The 19,596-nt window shown below is 46.3% G+C and overlaps 1 pseudogene; it reads left to right on the top strand.

The window, feature by feature from the left end:
* Positions 1–17,361: 17,361 nt before the first annotated feature.
* LOC124038992 lies at positions 17,362–18,189 on the top strand (annotated as a pseudogene).
* Positions 18,190–19,596: the final 1,407 nt, after the last annotated feature.

Raw genomic sequence — 19,596 nt, 5'->3', positions numbered from 1 at the left:
GTCCAACGTTGTGAGCGCACCTGGAGGAGGGTGAGGTCTGCACTTTGCCGCTACAGGGCACAGACTGTGAGAGCCGCCAATAAACGCAGGATTAAGAGTCCAAGGTATTGTTGCGGCCAGAGAGTGTGGCTTTCCACTCGCAACCTTCCTCTTACGACAGCTTCTCGTAAGTTGACTCCGCGGTTCATTGGTCCGTTCCGTGTCTCCCAGGTCGTCAATCCTGTCGCTGTGCGACTGCTTCTTCCGCGACATCTTCGTCGCGTCCATCCTGTCTTCCATTTCTCCTGTGTCAAGCCCTTTCTTCGCACCCCGTTCGTCTTCCCCCCCTCCCGTCCTTGTCGAGAGCGCACCTATTTACAAGGTACATAAGATCATGGACATGCGTTCTCGGGGACGGGGTCACCAATACTTAGTGGATTGGGAGGGTTACGGTCCTGAGGAGAGGAGTTGGGTTCCGTCTCGGGACGTGCTGGACCGTTCACTCATTGATGATTTCCTCCGTTGCCGCCAGGATTCCTCCTCGAGTGCGCCAGGAGGCGCTCGGTGAGTGGGGGTACTGTCATGTTTTGTCATTAATTATCATGTCTTGTCCCTGTGCTTCCCCTTCTATTCGTTTCCCTCTGCTGGTCTTATTAGGTTCTTTCCCTCTTTTTATCCCTCTCTCTCCCCCTCCCTCTCTCACTCTCTCGCTCTCTCTTCTCTCTATCGTTCCGTTCCTGCTCCCAGCTGTTCCTATTCCCCTAATCATCATTTAGTCTTCCCACACCTGTTCCCGATCCTTTTCCCTGATTAGAGTCCCTATTTCTCTCCTTGTTTTCCGTACCTGCCCTGTCGGATCCTCATCTATAATTCACCGTGCTGTGTCTATGTTTTGCCCTGTCGTGTCGTGTTTCCCTCAGATGCTGCGTGGTGAGCAGGTGTCTGAGTCTGCTAGGTTCAAGTGCCTTCCCGAGGCAACCTGCAGTTCTCGATCAAGTCTCCAGTCTGTTCTCGTCTTTACGAGTAGTATTATGCTTTTTGTTTTGTAAAGTTTCTTACTGGATTAAAAACTCTGTTTTCGCCAAGTCGCTTTTGGGTCCTCATTCACCTGCATAACATTCTCGTAGGTAGTGCACAAACTGTATGTAGAGAACAGGGTACCATTTGGGAGGTATACTAAACTAGTATACTTGCTTGTAAAAAGCCTTCTCTGCATTATATTCACTATATCATTGCTGTTGTTTCAACAAAGTTTGGTCATTTTGCTGACATTTATTCAGTGTAAGGACTTGTTAATGGGCTATGTCACACCCTGATCTGTTTCACCTGTCTTTGGGCTTATCTCCACCCCCCTCCAGGTGTTGTTTCATCGACACTGTCTACATCTGGGTAGTACCTGAAACCTGATAGTACGAACGGGCCCACCTATCTTTTCTGGAATTGAGATGCTTTTGACGGTGCGAAGATATTCCAGGTTCTTGTGGTCGGTCCACACAATGTAAGGATGTTCCGCCCCCTAAAGCCTGTGCCTCCACTCCTCCAATGCCATCTTCACCGCGAGAAGCTTACAATTCCCCACATTGTAGTTCCTCTCCGTGGCAAGGTGCAGGGATGTACCTTGAGGTCTACGGCAGACGGCTGGGACAGGAGCGCCCCGACGCCGACATCCGAAGCATCTGCCTTCACCACGAACTGGCAGGATGGGTCAGAATGAACCATGATGAGAGCTGTGGTGAAGTGGTGTTCGAGATTCCAAAATGTCCGATCAGCAGCTGGGGACCACGTGAACGGAACCTTGGGAGAGGTGAGTGCAGAGTAGGGGGGAAGCCAGGGTGCTGTTGCCCCAGATAAAGTGGCAATAAAAGTTTGTTGAATCACAGGAAACGTTGCAGCTGTACACTGGACCTTCCCGGGATCCATCTGTACACTCCCTGCAGCGATGACATAATGCAGAAAGGGGATGGTGGAGCAATGGAATTTGCATTTCTCAGCTTTTACAAAAATATGGAGAAGACTAGGGTGTCATTGAGGTAGACGAATCGGGCAAATGTGTCACAGAGAACATCGTTAACCAGAGCCTGGAACACAGCAGGGAGGTTGGTAAGGCCAAATGGCAAGACAGATACTCGTAGTGACCGCTGGCTGTGTTGAAGGCAGTCTTCCACTCGTCTCCTTTCCGTATCCGCACCAGGTGGTAGGTGTTCCGTAGGTCCAGCTTGGAGAACAAGGTGGCCCCCTGGAGCAGCTCGAAGGCTGAGGAGATGAGCATTAGAGGGTAACGGTTCTTCACCGTGATGTCGTTGAGACTCCAGTAGTCGATGCACGGATGCAGGGTTTTGTCCTTCTTCTCCACAAAGAAGAACCCTGTGCCAGTAAGGGGGGCAGTAAGGCCCGGGCCTTACTGAACACCTACCGGTGGTTCTGGTACTCCGCGGGAATGGCGGAGAGGTCCAGCGCAACTTCCAAGCACCCAGGAAGATGTCCCGGGGCAGGTTGCACTGACTTCAGGCAATGGGTGTGGCAGAATGGGCTTCAGCCCATGATGGCACAGGCAGAACAGTCACTGAGGGGATTGTGTCGCTGGAGCCAGGAGAATCCCAATACCACGGGAACCTGAGGAGACTTATTGAGCAGGAATTGGTTCATCACGCTTTGGTTCCCTGACACACGTAGGTTGATAGGGGTGATACTGTGGTTGACCCGGCCTACAGAGCACCCGTCCAGTGCTCTAACGTCCATGGGAATGGAGAGGGGCTGAGTGGGGATATCCAGCTCGGAAGTCAGGGTATCATCCATAAAGCTCTCATCGGCCCCCAGAGTTGATTTCGACTGATTGCACCACAGCAACAAGGCATGAATAGGGATGCGAATAAGGGGAGAGTTAAAGTTCTCCGTATGGCCCACCAGAATACTCACACTTACCAGTGAGCCAGGTCTTTTAGTGGACAGGTGGAAAATGAAATGACCAGTAATCCCATAATACAGGCAGCTCTTAGTGTGATGCCTGTATAGCCGTTCAGCTGGAGACAGACTAAATCTGCCTCGTTACATGGGCTGGGGAAGAAGTGAATCAGCAGTCTTCAGAGGCTCTCGGGGAACTCATGTAGCCTCATGTTCTCTCAGCAACGGAGCCTTCGGGGACTTCCAGGATACCACGGAGGCGAGGTGGAATCGAATCGAATCTCCTTCCTCCGTTCCTGTAGTTGCCCATGGTCAAGGCAATGAGTGAGTCAAGATCCGTCGGTAATTTCCGGGCTGCAAGCTCATCTTTTACTTCCCCCAATACTGTGTAGGAAAATGTCGAACAGCGCTTCCGGGTTCCAAGCACTCTCAGCTGCCAATGTGCAGAAATCTGTGCGTAGTCTGCCACACTACGGGACTCTTGACGTAGCTGGAGCAGCTCCTAGACAACAGAGAATCAAACACCTTTTAACCTCCTCCACAAACTCCTCCAGACTGAGGCAGTCTGAGGGGAGTGAAGAAGGCTGTAACTCGAAAATGAGGGAGCACTGGGAGAGAGAAGCCTGGCAGGTTCCGGAATCTCCAGCGTAGAGCTCCAGAGGGGGTAAACAGGGTTCTCGGGGACAATGGGGTAGACTGAGAGATCACCATTGTGGTAGGCTGCCTAACAGACAAAGCACGGATTTGCTACAGCAATGTTTTAAATGCTTGGTCATGGCATTCGGCCAAAGTAATTCAGAGAGGGTGCAAAAGGTCCAGAACGGCAGGCAGTCTCAGGGTCAGGGCAGGCAGGGGTCAATAATCCAGAGAGGTGGAACAAGGTATAGAACGACAGGCAGGCTCAGGGCAGACAGAACGGTCAAAACCAGGAACGACTAGAAAACAGGAGCAAGAACAGACAGGAGAAGGGGAAAAATCGCTGGTAAGTTTCACGAAAGAAAACATACTGGCAACAAACACAGAACTCAGGTATAAATACGCAGGGTGTCATGTTTTGTCATTTATTATCATGCCTTGTCCCTGTTCTTCTCCTTCTATTCGTTTCCCTCTGCTGGTCTTATTAGGTTCTTTCCCTCTTTCTATCCCTCTCTCTCCCCCTCCCCCTCTCACTCTCCCGCTCTCTCTTCTCTCTATCGTTCCGTTCCTGCTCCCAGCTGTTCCTATTCCCCTAATCAATCATTTAGTCTTCCCACACCTGTTCCCGATCCTTTTCCCTGATTAGAGTCCCTATTTCTCTCCTTGTTATTCGTTTCTGCCCTGTCGGTTCCTTGTCTAGAATTCACCGTGCTGTGTTTGTGTATCGCCCTGTCGTGTCGTGTTTTCCTCAGATGCTGCGTGGTGAGCAGGTGTCTGAGTCTGTCTGGTTCAAGTGCCTTCCCGAGGCAACCTGCTGTTCACCTGCTGTTCAAGATCGAGTCTCCAGTTTGTCCTCGTCATTTCGAGTGAAAGTTGTGTTTTTTGTTTGTATTTACTTTACTGGATTAAAGACTCTGTTTTCGCCAAGTCGCTTTTGGGTCCTCTTTCACCTGCATGACAGAAGGAACCGACCAAGGAATGGACCCAGCGACTTCAGACGCTCGTTACACTGCCGTCGAGATCCAAGGAGCCATGCTCGGCAGACACGAGCAGGAATTGTCTGCTGCTCGCCATGCCGTGGAGAACCTGGCCGCTCAGGTTTCCGACCTCTCTGGACAGTTCCAGAGTCTACGTCTCGTGCCACCTGTTACTTCCTGGCCTGCCGAGCCTCCAGAACCTAGGGTTAATAACCCACCTTGCTACTCCGGGCAGCCCACTGAGTGCCGCTCCTTTCTCACGCAGTGTGAGATTGTGTTCTCTCTCCAACCCAACACATACTCTAGAGAGAGAGCTCGGGTTGCTTACGTCATTTCACTCCTTACTGGCCGGGCTCGAGAATGGGGCACAGCTATCTGGGAGGCAAGGGCTGATTGCTCTAACAAGTTCCAGAACTTTAAAGAGGAGATGATTCGGGTTTTTGACCGTTCAGTTTTTGGTAGGGAGGCTTCTAGGGCCCTGGCTTCCTTATGCCAAGGTGAACGGTCCATAACGGATTATTCTATTGAGTTTCGCACTCTTGCTGCCTCTAGTGAGTGGAACGAGCCGGCGCTGCTCGCTCGTTTTCTGGAGGGACTCCACGCAGTGGTTAAGGATGAGATTCTCTCCCGGGAGGTTCCTTCAGATGTGGACTCTTTGATTGCTCTCGCCATCCGCATAGAACGACGGGTAGATCTTCGTCACCGGGCTCGTGGAAGAGAGCTCGCATCAACGGTGTTTCCCTGCTCCGCATCGCAACCATCTCCCTCCTCTGGCTCAGAGACTGAGCCCATGCAGCTGGGAGGGATTCGCATCTCGACTAAGGAGAGGGAACGGAGGATCACCAACCGCCTGTGCCTCTATTGCGGATTTGATGGACATTTTGTTAATTCATGTCCAGTAAGAGGCCAGAGCCCATCAGTAAGCGGAGGGCTACTGGTGAGCGCTACTACTCAGGTCTCTTCATCTAGATCCTGTACTACTATGTCGGTCCATCTACGCTGGACCGGTTCGGGTGCTACATGCAGTGCCTTGATTGACTCTGGGGCTGAGGGTTGTTTCATGGACGAAGCATGGGTTCGGAAACATAACATTCCTTTCAGACAGTTAGACAAGCCTACGCCCATGTTTGCCTTAGATGGTAGTCATCTTCCCAGTATCAGATTTGAGACACTACCTTTAACTCTCACAGTATCTGGTAACCACAGTGAGACTATTTCTTTTTTGATTTTTCGTTCACCTTTCACACCTGTTGTTTTGGGTCATCCCTGGCTAGTATGTCATAATCCTTCTATTAATTGGTCTTGTAATTCTATCCTATCCTGGAACGTATCTTGTCATGTGAAGTGCTTAATGTCTGCCATCCCTCCCATTTCTTCTGTCCCCACTTCTCAGGAGGAACCTGGCGATTTGACAGGAGTGCCGGAGGAATATCATGATCTGCGCACGGTCTTCAGTCGGTCCCGAGCCAACTCCCTTCCTCCTCACCGGTCGTATGATTGTAGTATTGATCTCCTTCCGGGGACCACTCCTCCTCGGGGTAGACTATACTCTCTGTCGGCTCCCGAACGTAAGGCTCTCGAGGATTATTTATCTGTGTCTCTTGACGCCGGTACCATAGTGCCTTCTTCCTCTCCGGCCGGGGCGGGGTTCTTTTTGTTAAGAAGAAGGACGGTACTCTGCGCCCCTGCGTGGATTATCGAGGGCTGAATGACATAACGGTTAAGAATCGTTATCCGCTTCCCCTTATGTCATCAGCCTTCGAGATTCTGCAGGGAGCCAGGTGCTTTACTAAGTTGGACCTTCGTAACGCTTACCATCTCGTGCGCATCAGAGAGGGGGGACGAGTGGAAAACGGCGTTTAACACTCCGTTAGGGCATTTTGAGTACCGGGTTCTGCCGTTTGGTCTCGCCAATGCGCCAGCTGTTTTTCAGGCATTAGTTAATGATGTTCTGAGAGACATGCTGAACATCTTTGTTTTTGTCTATCTTGACGATATCCTGATTTTTTCACCGTCACTCGAGATTCATGTTCAGCACGTTCGACGTGTTCTACAGCGCCTTTTAGAGAATTGTCTCTACGTAAAGGCTGAGAAGTGCTCTTTTCATGTCTCCTCCGTTACTTTTCTCGGTTCCGTTATTTCCGCTGAAGGCATTCAGATGGATTCCGCTAAGGTCCAAGCTGTCAGTGATTGGCCCGTTCCAAGGTCACGTGTCGAGTTGCAGCGCTTTTTAGGTTTCGCTAATTTCTATCGGCGTTTCATTCGTAATTTCGGTCAAGTTGCTGCCCCTCTCACAGCTCTTACTTCTGTCAAGACGTGTTTTAAGTGGTCCGGTTCCGCCCAGGGAGCTTTTGATCTTCTAAAAGAACGTTTTACGTCCGCTCCTATCCTCGTTACTCCTGACGTCACTAGACAATTCATTGTCGAGGTTGACGCTTCAGAGGTAGGCGTGGGAGCCATTCTATCCCAGCGCTTCCAGTCTGACGATAAGGTTCATCCTTGCGCTTATTTTTCTCATCGCCTGTCGCCATCTGAGCGCAACTATGATGTGGGTAACCGTGAACTGCTCGCCATCCGCTTAGCCCTAGGCGAATGGCGACAGTGGTTGGAGGGGGCGACCGTTCCTTTTGTCGTTTGGACAGACCATAAGAACCTTGAGTACATCCGTTCTGCCAAACGACTTAATGCCCGTCAAGCTCGTTGGGCGTTGTTTTTCGCTCGTTTCGAGTTTGTGATTTCTTACCGTCCGGGTAGCAAGAACACCAAGCCTGATGCCTTATCCCGTCTGTTTAGTTCTTCTGTGTCTTCTACTGATCCCGAGGGGATTCTTCCTTATGGGCGTGTTGTCGGGTTAACAGTCTGGGGAATTGAAAGACAGGTTAAGCAAGCACTCACGCACACTGCGTCGCCGCGCGCTTGTCCTAGTAACCTCCTTTTCGTTCCTGTTTCCACTCGTCTGGCTGTTCTTCAGTGGGCTCACTCTGCCAAGTTAGCTGGTCATCCCGGTGTTCGAGGCACTCTTGCGTCTATTCGCCAGCGCTTTTGGTGGCCGACTCAGGAGCGTGACACGCGCCGTTTCGTGGCTGCTTGTTCGGACTGCGCGCAGACTAAATCGGGTAACTCTCCTCCTGCCGGTCGTCTCAGACCGCTCCCCATTCCTTCTCGACCATGGTCTCACATCGCCCTAGACTTCATTACCGGTCTGCCTTTGTCTGCGGGGAAGACTGTGATTCTTACGGTTGTCGATAGGTTCTCTAAGGCGGCACATTTCATTCCCTCGCTAAACTTCCTTCCGCTAAGGAGACGGCACAAATCATTATCGAGAATGTATTCAGAATTCATGGCCTCCCGTTAGACGCCGTTTCAGACAGAGGCCCGCAATTCACGTCACAGTTTTGGAGGAGTTCTGTCGTTTGATTGGTGCGTCCGTCAGTCTCTCTTCCGGGTTTCATCCCCAGTCTAACGGTCAAGCAGAGAGGGCCAATCAGACGATTGGTCGCATACTACGCAGCCTTTCTTTCAGAAACCCTGCGTCTTGGGCAGAACAGCTCCCCTGGGCAGAATACGCTCACAACTCGCTTCCTTCGTCTGCTACCGGGTTATCTCCGTTTCAGAGTAGTCTGGGTTACCAGCCTCCTCTGTTCTCATCCCAGCTTGCCGAGTCCAGCGTTCCCTCCGCTCAAGCGTTTGTCCAACGTTGTGAGCGCACCTGGAGGAGGGTGAGGTCTGCACTTTGCCGTTACAGGGCACAGACTGTGAGAGCCGCCAATAAACGCAGGATTAAGAGTCCAAGGTATTGTTGCGGCCAGAGAGTGTGGCTTTCCACTCGCAACCTTCCTCTTACGACAGCTTCTCGTAAGTTGACTCCGCGGTTCATTGGTCCGTTCCGTGTCTCCCAGGTCGTCAATCCTGTCGCTGTGCGACTGCTTCTTCTTCCGCGACATCTTCGTCGCGTCCATCCTGTCTTCCATGTCTCCTGTGTCAAGCCCTTTCTTCGCACTCCCGTTCGTCTTCCCTCCCCCTCCCGTCCTTGTCGAGAGCGCACCTATTTACAAGGTACATAAGATCATGGACATGCGTTCTCGGGGACGGGGTCACCAATACTTAGTGGATTGGGAGGGTTACGGTCCTGAGGAGAGGAGTTGGGTTCCGTCTCGGGACGTGCTGGACCGTTCACTCATTGATGATTTCCTCCGTTGCCGCCAGGATTCCTCCTCGAGTGCGCCAGGAGGCGCTCGGTGAGTGGGGGGGGTACTGTCATGTTTTGTCATTTATTATCATGTCTTGTCCCTGTGCTTCCCATTCTGTTCGTTTCCCCCTGCTGGTCTTATTAGGTTCGTTCCCTCTTTCTATCCCTCTCTCTCCCCCTCCCTCTCTCACTCTCTCGCTCTCTCTTCTCTCTATCGTTCCGTTCCTGCTCCCAGCTGTTCCTATTCCCCTAATCAATCATTTAGTCTTCCCACACCTGTTCCCGATCCTTTCCCTGATTAGAGTCCCTATTTCTCTCCTTGTTATTCGTTTCTGCCCTGTCGGTTCCTTGTCTAGAATTCACCGTGCTGTGTTTGTGTATCGCCCTGTCGTGTCGTGTTTTCCTCAGATGCTGCGTGGTGAGCAGGTGTCTGAGTCTGTCTGGTTCAAGTGCCTTCCCGAGGCAACCTGTGAGGCAACCTGTTGTTCACCTGCTGTTCAAGATCGAGTCTCCAGTTTGTCCTCGTCATTTCGAGTGAAAGTTGTGTTTTTTTGGATTGTATTTACTTTACTGGATTAAAGACTCTGTTTTCGCCAAGTCGCTTTTGGGTCCTCTTTCACCAGCATGACACAGGGGATAATGTGGAACATTGGCGATACCTGAATGGGGGTGGAGACAAGCACAAAGACAGGTGAAACAGATCAGGGTGTGACAGGCTCTTTCAATCTGAGCATAAAAGCTGCTATGTACACGGAAAGCATTAGGGCCCAACATCTATCATCTTGTCAACATGCTCGAAACCAAACACAGTGCAAAGGGTGACTGATTAAAATAGCATAACTCCATATTTAACTAATTTCCTTTCCTCAAAGCTTTTTATAGAATTACACATATGTAAATGAGCCCACAAAAACACACACTTGCAGATACACACACAAATGTAACTTTTGGGAAGGCAGTGTGTTAGTGCATATAAGTCCTGATAGACTATATTACGTCAGTGTCAGACCTAAATCATTCTCAGTAGACTTTCATTTTAATTGACAGTAAGCTGGACACAAGTAGGATATTACTATAAATAGGATGCTACAGCATACGGCTCCCTGTCCAGAAGAAATTCACTATATAGGGCAGGGGCGGGCAATTCCAGTCCCCAGGGACCTGATTAGTGTCACAGTTTTACCCCAGCCCCAGCTAACACACCTGACTCCAATAATAACCTAATCATGATCTTCAGTTTAGAATGCAATTTGATTAATCAGCTGTGTTTGCTAGGGATGGAGAAATCAGGCCACCGAGGACTGGAGTTGCCCAACCCTGATACAGGGAATATGATTTGTGACGCAGATGTGTTTCACTGCAGGCTAGAAAAAGAGTTAGACAAGTTACAAGTGTAAAAGAGATGCTAGAATAGAGAGGAAAACCCCTTGAAGCCAAGCAGGCAGTCTGAGGTCATAGCATCATTCTCATCTCCTATCAACTGTCTCTCTATTGAACAGGGTGAATGACAAGATTACATAAGGAGAAGCAATGCATTGTTGTCTAAAGGCATCAGATACTCTCAGCTAGCGTCTCCTCTCAGAACTGTCTGTGGCTAGCGCTCCCGTCCCACCAGTCCCAATGTGTGCCCTCTTTGTCAACTCAGACGGTGCCATCCTCTCTCTCTCTCTCTCTCTCTCTCTCTCTCTCTCTCTCTCTCTCTCTCTCTCTCTCTCTCTCTCTCTCTCTCTCTCTCTCTCTCTCTCTCTCTCTCTCTCTCTCTCTCTCTCCCTCTCTCTCTTTCTCTCTCTCTCGTTTGCTATCTCTCTCTCGTGTTGTCTGATCTCTCGTGTTGTCTGCTCTCTCTCGTGTTGTCTGCTCTCTCTCGTGTTGTCTGCTCTCTCTCGTGTTGTCTGCTCTCTCTCTCTCAATTAAATTCAATTCAAGGGGATTTATTGGCATGGGAAACATGTGTTAACATTGGCAAAGCAAGTGAGGTAGATAATACACATAAGTGAAATAAACAATAAATATTAACAGTAAACATTACAGATACAGAAGTTTCAAAACAAAGACATTACAAATGTCATATTACGTATATATACAGTGTTGTAACGATGTACAACTGGTTAAGGGTACACAAGGGAAATTACATAAGCATAAATATGGGTTGTATTTACAATGGTGTTTGTTCTTCACTGGTTGCCCTTTTCTTGTGGCAACAGGTCACAAATCTTGCTGCTGTCATCGCACACTGTGGAATTTCACCCAGTAGATATGGGAGTTTATAAAAGTTGGGTTTTCAAATTCTTTGTGGATATGTGTAATTTGAGGGAAATATGTGTCTCTAATATAGTCATACATTGGACGGGAGGTTAGGAATTGCAGCTCAGTTTCCACCTCATTTGTGGGCAGTGTGCACATAGCCTGTCTTCTCTCTCAATAGCAAGGCTATGCTCACTGAGTCTGTACATAGTCAAAGCTTTCCTTAAGTTTGGGTCAGTCACAGTGGTCAGGTATTCTGCCAATGTGTACTCTCTGTTTAGGGCCAAATAGCATTCTAGTTTGCTGTGTTTTTGTTAATTCTTTCCACTGTGTCAAGTGAATATCTTTTTGTTTCTCCTTATTTGGTTGAGTTTAATTGTGTTGCTGTCCAGGGGCTCTGTGGGGTGTGTTTGTGTTTGTGAACAGAGCCCCAGGACCAGCTTGCTTAGGGGACTCTTCTCCAGGTTCATCTCTCTGTAGGTGATGGCTTTGTATGGAAGGTTAGGGAAACGCTTCCTTTTAGGTGGTTGTAGAATTTAATGTCTCTTTTCTGGATTTTGATAATTAGCTGGTATTGGCCTAATTCTGCTCTACATGCATTATTTGGTGTTCTACGTTGTACACAGAGGATATTCTTGGTTGGTGAGCAGACCCCAGACCTCACAAACATAAAGGGGAATGGGTTCTATAACTGATTCAATTATTTCTAGCCAGATCCTAATTGGTATGTCGACTTTATGTTCCTTTGGATGGCATAGAATGCCCTTCTTGCCTTGTCACTCAGATTGTTTACAGCTTTGTGAAAGTTACCTGTGGCGCTGATGTTTAGGCCTAGGTATTTTATAGTTCTTTGTGTGCTCTCGGCAATGGTGTCTATATATAATTTGTATTTGCGGTCCTGGCAACTGGACCTTTTTTGAAACATCATAATTTTGGTCTTACTGAGATTTACTGTCAGGACCCAGATCTGGCAGAATCTGTGCAGAAGATCTAGGTGCTGTAGGACCTCCTTGGTTGATGACAGAAGCACCAGATCATCAGCAAACAGTAGACATGGAGAGTTTTTATTTTGTCCTGTAGTTCATTCACGGTAATTGGAGAATCCAGTGGGTTCTGGAAGTCTTTAATACTTAATTCTAAAATGTGTATATGATCATGTATTTGTTTTTGCTATTTGTTCTTTGTTATAGAGCCAAAAATATTGGAGTAGTGGTTTACCCATACATTCTTTGTGTTGTTTGTTTAGTAATTTCCAATTTTCCCAGAAGTGGTTAGAGTCTATGGATTCTTCAATTACATTGAGATGATTTCTGACATGCTGTTCCTTCTTTTTACGTAGGGTATTTCTGAATTGTTTTAGTGATTCACTACAGTGAAGGTTTTCCGGGTCTCTATGTTTTGGTTGGACAGGTTTTACAATTTCTTTCTTAGATTTCTGCATTCTTCATCAAACCATTTGTCATTGTTGTTCATTTTCTTTGGTTTCTATTTTAGATTTTTAGATTTGATAGGGAAGCTGAGAGGTCAAATATACTGTTAAGATTTTCAAGTGATTTTCAATTTTCTAAGTTTACATCTTCACTACAGTTTTCTCCAGGAAGTTGTTTAAAGGGATTGAATTTGTTGTTGCCTAATTGTTTTTTGGGAGGTTTCCAAACGACATTCCTTCCATCTTTTGCATTTCTTAATATTACTCAGTTCCTTTGGCTTTGATGCCTCATGATTGAGTATTGCTCTGTTCAGTGATTTTGCTGTGGTCTGATAGGGGTGTCAGTGGGCTGACTGTGAACGCTCTGAGAGACTCTGGGTTGAGGTCAGTGATAAAGTAGTCTACAGTGCTACTGCCAAGAGATGAGCTATAGGTGTAACTACCATAGGAGTCCCCTTGAAGCCTACCATTGACTATGTACATACCCAGCGTGCCACAGAGCTGCAGGAGTTTTGATCCATATCTGTTGGTTATGTTGGTTATGTAATAATTGTGCCTAGGGGGGAGGGGGAGAGAATGCTGCCACCTCCAGGCAGGTGTTTGTCCTCTTGTGTGCTGAGGGTGTCAGGTTCTTGTCCGGTCCTGGCATTTAGGTCGCCACAGACTAGTACATGTCCCTGGTCCTGGAAATGATTGATTTCCCCCTCCAGAATGGATAAGCTGTCTACATTAAAGTATGGGGATTCTAGTGGGGGGATATCGGTAGCACACAGGAGAAAATGTTTCTCTGTTAAATCATTTCCTTCTGAAATTCTAGCTAAATGTAAAATGTTCTTGTTTTTAATTTAATGGAGTGAGTTAGGTCTTCTCCTGATTCTGCTCCTGAGTCCCTTCACTGTTTCACACCTGGTAGTTTGGTGGATGGGACTACCAGCTCTCTGTATCCTAGAGGGCAATCAGTGGGTCCGTCTCCTCTATACCAGGTTCCTTGTAGGATGACAATGTCTGTATTTATGTTCCTGCTCTTTAGGCCAAAGGCAGATGACCTCAGGCCTTGGATATTCCAGGATTAGAGAGTGAAGAAGGCTTTGTGTTCCATAAAGTGTCCAATGTTGTTAGTCGTGTGGTTTGGCCTCAATTCAGTAAGTGTGAGGAGTGCCTGCTGAGCATCTGGTACATGCTATTGGCTTGGGCTAATGTGGGGGTTGTGCCTGTTTGCCCGCTCACGGCCTGGGCGTATGTGTGACTTTCATGTTGAGGCCCTCTTTGCATGGGTGGGCAGGAGGGGCATAGGTCTGATCTGACGGGGCCTAAATGGGGTGTGGGCATGGTTGACTTGGGGGGGTGTTGATTGGTTGGGGTGGGGTTGTGTATGCGGCTGGTGGTGTAGTGGTCTGGATGTAGGTCCCCCCGGCGTGGCTCCTCTATGTGCAGGTCCAGGGGGTATCCCGCCGGTCTGGGAAAGTGTCTCGCTGGTCTGGGTGGGGTGTCTACTGATCTGTTGCTCCTGTGTGAAGTGTTGGGGCTGCATTTGAGAATGATGTCCTTTAGATTCCGGGCGAAGGTGGGCACTGCTGCCTTGTATAGGTAGACCTGGTCATAAAGGCTGTTTAAGTCCAGGGTGGACTGGTGGACACAGTCACGGGAAGTACTTGCGTTTACCCGCTGTATGGTAGCATAGTGGAACTCTTTTCGTGGTAGCAGGGTGGAGATGTGCATTGGGGAAAGTAGTAGAAGCTTTTTCAATCACTCCCTTCAGTGCTGTGGCCACCCTTTCCTGCTGTGTTCTAAGGTCTTTTGTGCCTGTGTGTATTATTATGTGGTTAGGTGAACCTAGTTGGTTCTCAGGCAGAAGGTCTAGGGTGTTTGGACACCAGAGTTTAGACACTGTGTTTGGAAAAAAGTTGTTTTCTTGTATATATTTCCCATTTGAGTCCATTTCTCATTTGAGTCCAAGGAGTACAATATGTGTTTTGTGTATGTCCTCGGTGGGTGTGTGTGTGGGGGGGCTATCAAGTCGGGACGCCGTCCCTGTCATTTCGGCGCGGCTTTAGGTGTATTACTGCAGCCACTGTGGATGAGTTTTTGTCTTTGTAGGAGAGAAGGTAGACTATGAAAATGTTGCTTATGCGTTGCGGATGAAAATGCGGGGGTGGTGTTTCTTAATCTTGTGACTCCCCATCCCGGGTCAGGAGCGTAATCATCGCCTGACACCAATTAGCATATCGCAACAGACATGAATCTTCCTAGAAAATCTTCCTGAAATCTATTGGAACACAGCTTAGCCTTTTGTTAATCACCCTGTCATCTCAAATTTTCAAAATATGCTTTACAGCCAAAGCTAGACAAGCATTTGTGTAAGTTTATCATAGACTAGCATAGCATTATGCCTAGCTAGCAGCAGGCAACCTTGTCACGAAAATCAGAAAAGCAATCAAATGAAATCGTTTACCTTTGATGAACTTCGGATGTTTTCACTCACAAGACTCCCAGGTAGATAGCCAAAGTTCATTTTTACCCAAAATATTATTTTTGTAGGAGAAATAGCTCCGTTTGTTCTTCACCTTTGGCTGAGAAATCTCCCGGAAATTGCAGTCACGAAAACGGCGAAAAATATTCCAAATTAGCTCCATAATATCGACAGAAACATGGCAAATGTTGTTTATAATCAATCCTCAAGATGTTTTTCTAATATCTATTTGATAATATAGCCGGGACAATTAGTTTTTCAGTAGGACCGATTGGAGTAATGGCTACCTCTGTATTTTACACGAGAGTCAGCCTGGGAGCCATCAGGTGACCACTTACGCAATGTAGCCGCCTACGGCTATTCTTCAACATAAATGCGTAAAACTACGTCACAATGCTGTGGACACCTTGGGGAATACGTAGAAAGCGTAAGCTGTTTGATAGCACATTCACAGCTCAAAAGGGACTCATTGGAACGCAGCGCTTTCAAAATATGGGGCACTTCCGGATTGGATTTTTCTCAGGCTTTCGCCTGCAACACCAGTTCTGTTATACTCACAGACAATATCTTAACAGTTTTGGAAAGGTTAGAGTGTTTTCTATCCAAAGCCGTCCGTTATATGCATATTCTGGATATTCGTTTTTTTTTCAAAAATGAAAATACTGCCCCTAGAGTCGCAAAAGGTTAAACAATACCTACAAACTCTGCTCCGATGAGTCCAAAAACATAAACACCTGTCGCCAAAATGACATAACTTCTCTGGGATAGGGGGCAGCATTTTCACTTCTAATAGCGTGCCCAGAGTGAACTGCCTCCTACTCAGTCCCAGATGCTAATATATGCATATTATTAGTAGTATTCAATAGAATTCGTGTGGCTCTCTGCAATATCACTGCATGTTTTGGAACTACTGAACATAACACGTCAATGTAAAATAAGATTTTTGGATATAAATATGAACTTTACTAAACAGAACATACATGTATTGTGTAACATGAAGTCCTATGAGTGTCATCTGATGAAGATCATCCAAGGTTAATGATTCATTTTCTCTATTTGTTTTTTTTTGTGACTCCTCTCTTTGGCTGGAAAAAATGGCTGGGTTTTTCTGTGAGTTGGTGGGGACCTAACATAATCGTTTGTGGAGGTTTCGCTGTAAAGCATTTTTGAAATCAGACACTGTGGCTGGATTAATGAGAATCTTATCTTTAAAATGGTGCCTAATACTTGTATGTTTGAGAAATCTGATTAGCGGAACCCCAGTCCGAGACAGGATAACCTGTTTCAAAGCCGGGTGTGTGCAACCCAACGGGACAATCTTAATTGAACTTGCAAACTTCCAAACTCGCACTCCAATAGGTCATTGGGAATAAATGGCAGTACATTCAAAATCGTTACCCTTGTTGACGGAGAAAAAAGTGGTGTAACTTGAATAAACATACCTTTAAGAAGTACACCATGCTCAACCATTCGATGGACAAGACGCTCTTCTTTATCCTGTTGAGTGTACGTACGGGGCAGTATTTTGATGTTTGGATGAATAACGTACCCAAATCAAAATGCCTATTTCTCAGGCCCAGAATCTAAAATATGCATATAATAATAATAATAATATAATTGTCAGATTAGGATTGAAAACACTTTAAAGTTTCCAAAACTGTCAAAATATTGTCTGTGAGTATAACAGAACTGATATTGCAGGTGAAAACCTGAGGAAAATCCAACCCGGAAGTGCTGTTTTTCTTGAATCTTCTCTTTTCCATTGCCTGCCTTCGCTCCATTTAAAGGGATGTCAACCAGATTCCCTTTCCTATGGCTTCCACATGTTGTAAACATTCTTTAGACATAGTTTCAGTCTTTTATTTTGAAAAATTAGCGAGAATGATCACATCGCGTCATTGGATGGCTGGGTGCCAGCAACGTTTTGCATGCGCAACAGCTTGGAGCAGACATGTTCTCTCTCTCTCTCCTATTGAAGAAGCTACAGTCCGGTTTAAATATTATCGATTATATATTGTAAAAACAACCTGAGGATGGATTATAAAAAACGTTTGACATGTTTCTACGAACTTTATGGATACTATTTGGAATTTCCATCTGCCAGGTCGTGACCGCTCGAGCCTGTGGATTTCTGAACATACCACGACATCCAAATGAATATAAAAATAATCTTCATGGAACAAAAGGAACATTTATTGTGTAACTGGGAGTCTCGTGAGTGCAAACATCCGAAGATCATCAAAGGTAAGCGATTCATTCGATTGCTTTTCTGACTTTCGTGACCAATCTACTTGGCTGCTAGCTGTTTATTATGCATATTATTTTGACAATAATATGCATATATTAGCAACTGAGACTAAGGATTTCCTGATTTCCTCTTGAAATATGTTAATACTGTCATGGCAGTAAAATGTAGTGTGAAACATGATAAGGTTTAGAGAAAATTAAATAATGATAATGATCATGCCTCATGGGGTGTTTTTTCTCTTTGTATTGTTTCTCTGTTGTTTCTTCTGTTTTTCCTTTCTCTTTCAATATGACAATCAATTGCAAAGGATCCTTAATCAACGTAGGCAAACTGAGCGTGATATATAATCGTATAGTACATAGCAAACTCACTTGGGTGGCTTTGAGACGAGCCTTGCATTTTGTTGTCAAAGTGGGTGACAGAAGCAAAACGGCCACCTTTTACCGAGATGTGCTCGGCATGAAGATTTTGCATCACAAAGACTTTGAAGAAGGATGTAAGGCAACTTGTAAGGGCCCTTATGATGGAAAATGGAGCAAGAAAATGGTCGGCTTTGGCCCAGAGGATGATGACTTTGTGGCTGAACTGATCTACAATTATGGAATGGGATAATATCGCCTAAGCGGTCTAGCCAGGCTGTCAGCATTGCTCAGCGGCTTGGTTGGCCACTCACTGAGGGTGGAAAGGGCATCTATCTGGCTGAGGCCCCAGGAGGTTATCACTTCTACCTGGTGGACAAAGAACAGCCTCCCAATGATCCTGTACAGAAGGTGTGTCTTGCAGGGTCTGACCTGCAGTAAACAATACACTGCTGGTCCTCCCTTCTAGGGCTGAAGGTGAAAGAGCAATTAGGAGACGAAGACTGTGCTGATGGGATTTGCAGACACTCAGTGTAAACTAGAGCTTCACAACATTGTTGGCACAATAGATCATGGGACAGACTTCGGACATATAGCATTCTCCTGTCCACATGAGCAGTTGGCAGATCTTGAAGCCTTGATGACATAAGGAAACCATAAAATCCTTACTATCTTGATTAGTCTGGAAACCCCTAGGAAGGCTACAGTAGAAGTGGTCATTTGGTCTGATGTCCATGACAGCTGCTTTGTTGTTTGAGTGACCCAATAAAGGTAATTTAAACCTCTCTCTCCCTCAATTTAAATGTAATGGGCTTTATTAGCATGGGAAACATATGTTTACATTGCCAAAGCAAGAGAAATAGATCATTAACAAAATTAATAGTAAACATGAACAAATCGGGTTTATTGAATTACCACATATTATTACAGGGCACTTCATTAAATATAACAGACTTTTACATTTCAACATTGGTTCACAATTGCTATTTAAAATATCAAAGCATATGCAATATCAAAAGGCACTCTTCGCGGAACTACCCAGCTAGCTAGTACAGTCGTGGCCAAAAGTTTTGAGAATGACACAAATATTAATTTTCATTAATTTTCACAAATATTAATTTTATGTTGACAATTTTCATATACTCCAGAATGTTATGAAGAGTGATCAGATGAATTGTAATTAATTGCAAAGTCCCTATTTGCCATGCAAATGAACTGAATCCCCCAAAAAACATTTCCACTGCATCTGCCAAGAAATACGTGCTGTCATCATTGCTTTGCACAAAAAGGGCTTCACAGGCAAGGATATTGCTGCCAGTATGATTGCACCTAAATCAACCATTTATCAGATCATCAAAAACTTCAAGGAGAGCGGTTCAATTGTTGTGAAGAAGGCTTCAGGGCGCCCAAGAAAGTCCAGCAAGCGCCAGGACCGTCTCCTAAAGTTGATTCAGCTGTGGGATCGGGGCACCACCAGTACAGAGCTTTCTCAGGAATGGCAGCAGGCAGGTGTGAGTGCATCTGCACGCACAGTGAGGTGAAGACTTTTGGAGGATGGTTTGGTGTCAAGAAGGGCAGCAAAGGAGCCACTTCTCTCCAGGAAAAACATCAGGGACAGACTGATATTCTGCAAAAGGTACAGGGATTGGACTGCTGAGGACTGGGGTAAAGTCATTTTCTCTGATGAATCCCCTTTCCTATTGTTTGGGGCATCCTGAAAAAAGCATCCTGAGACCATTCATGTGTGTGGTTGCTTCTCAGCCAAGAGAGTGGGCTCACTCACAATTTTGCATAAGAACAATACATCCTCCGAGAGGAACTTCTCCCAACCATCCAGGAACAATGACAAACAATGACTTTTTCAGCATGATGGAGCACCTTGCCATAAGAAAAAAGTGATAACTGAGCACTGCAAATATTGACTCTTTACATCAACTTCATGTAATTGTCAATAAAAGCCTTTGACACTTATGAAATGCTTTCAATTATGCTTCAGTATTCCATAGTCACGTCTGACAAAATATCTAAAGACACTGAAGCAGCAAACTTTGTGGAAATTAATATTTGTGACATTCTCAAAACTTTTGGCCACGACTGTACACTGTAGGCCTAAATACAGGCTTTATGTTTACAATATAGTGGAGTTCAGAGGGTAGCTATCTAT

This window comes from Oncorhynchus gorbuscha, linkage group LG07 (genome assembly GCF_021184085.1).
Source record: "Oncorhynchus gorbuscha isolate QuinsamMale2020 ecotype Even-year linkage group LG07, OgorEven_v1.0, whole genome shotgun sequence".
In the NCBI taxonomy this organism is placed as follows: domain Eukaryota; kingdom Metazoa; phylum Chordata; class Actinopteri; order Salmoniformes; family Salmonidae; genus Oncorhynchus; species Oncorhynchus gorbuscha.
The sequence above is the reverse complement of the archived record's forward strand: the minus strand, read 5'-3'. Positions and strand labels throughout refer to the sequence as shown.